Source organism: Mus caroli, chromosome 10, assembly GCF_900094665.2.
Source record: "Mus caroli chromosome 10, CAROLI_EIJ_v1.1, whole genome shotgun sequence".
Taxonomy (NCBI): Eukaryota; Metazoa; Chordata; class Mammalia; order Rodentia; family Muridae; genus Mus; species Mus caroli.
Genome location: NC_034579.1, coordinates 20,855,809 through 20,857,455, shown reverse-complemented (window position 1 = coordinate 20,857,455; position 1,647 = coordinate 20,855,809). Strand labels below are relative to the sequence as shown.

The 1,647-nt window shown below is 37.9% G+C and overlaps 1 protein-coding gene across 1 annotated transcript in view; it reads right to left on the bottom strand.

The window, feature by feature from the left end:
• Med23 (mediator complex subunit 23) overlaps positions 1-1,647 on the bottom strand; it is a 71,101-nt gene extending 69,454 nt beyond the window's left edge. The window contains exon 1 of the mRNA XM_029482505.1: positions 1,567-1,647. The gene's annotated coding sequence lies outside the window, so the exon portion shown is untranslated. The remainder of the gene's footprint in view (positions 1-1,566) is intronic.

The following is a 1,647-nucleotide window of genomic DNA, read 5'->3' as shown; positions in this document are numbered from 1 at the left end:
AAAAAAAAAAAAAAAAAGAGAGAGTTGCTGTGGTCATGGTATCTCTTCAAAGCAAACAAACCCTAACTGAGACAGACCAATTCCATTATCATTCATCATTTCAACATTTAGACTTATTTGTGTGTGTGTACATATGAATGTAAGCATACACCAAGTGTATGCAGGAGCCCATAGAAACCAGAGGAAGCTGGAGCTGGAGTTACAGAGACCATGGTCAGTTGCCTGATTTGTGTGTTGGGAACCAAATCTGGGTCTTCTCGAAGCGTATCAGCCACTCTTAACCACTTGGCCCTCTCTGCAGTCTTTACTTACATTTTGAAGGCAATTATTTTTAAAAGTCAACTGGTTAGAGTTGTTACCACATCTACAAAATATCATCACAATAATATCTCAGATCCAATACTTGATCCAATAACTGAATATTATGGCTTCTCCATGATGACAATTAAAAATCAGCCATCGAAGATGTTAGCAGGACCCTCAAGAACGTCATACGTGGCAGAGGTTTTCCAAAGCCAGAAGCCTCTAAGAGTTCAAGCCACTCGGCAAATGCTTATGTATTAAAACTCAGTTGCTTCCCATTTTAAAGGCACACTTTGATACAGGCTTAGTCTCTCCTAAAATCATTATCATTGATGTTGGGAACTGGGCTATGTATAGACACTGTATCTCTTGCTTCTGAGATATCACTAGCCAAGAGATCTTACAAATGCTTCCGAATCTTTTTGAATTTATCTGTAAAGATTGATCACATAGAGAGGATAATTTCTGCAGGAAGTTTGAAAATAAATCCACCATCTAAGAAAACATCTAGCTTGTTCTCAGCTATATGTAAAATCCCCGAACGGATATTAGAAAGCATTACTGTCTTAGCAAAATTCTAGAAGATTTTATTTCAACCGACGAGGAACTTGAGTTCCAAAATTTAGAGCAACAATAACAAAAAGCATTAAAAACAAACCAAGACATATCCATAGATCTTGTCTTAGGTTTCTATTGCTGTGATAAACACTATGACAAAAAGCAGCTCGGGGAGGAAAGGGTTTGCTGCATATTACAGCTGTAGTCTATCATGAAGAAGAGTCAGGGCAGGGACTCAAAGTCTTGTCTATAGACAATCTGGTGGAAACATATTCTCAATTAACATTCCTTTTCCCCATATAATTTTTGTGTCAAGCTTGTGTCAAATGGGAGAAAACTAAGCAGCACAATTGAGCCCTTGTCAACTTGACACACACACACATCACCCTTTAACCACAGGCTTTCCTTTCTTATTTGTCTTCAAGATCATCATTGATAGTAATAACAACACAACATAAAACACAATCCAACTTTTAAAAATTCCCACACCCTTTTAAAAATTCCAATGGCTTAAAAATTGAAGGTCTCTTTACAAGTCCAAAGTCTCCTGTGTGTAAGTTCCCAAAAAAATAAAAAATAAAAAGCAAGTTAAATATTTTCTTATTATGAAAGGGGAAAACCAGGGCACAATTACAACTAGGTTCAAGCAAACCCCAAACCCAACATAACAAAGAGCTGAGTGTCTGGTGTCTGGGCCTTACTCACAATTTTCTGAGCTCCGAAGGCCTGCACAGCTCCACTTCTTGGCTCTGCCATTCAGGGAACACACAGTACATCTTGTATGCT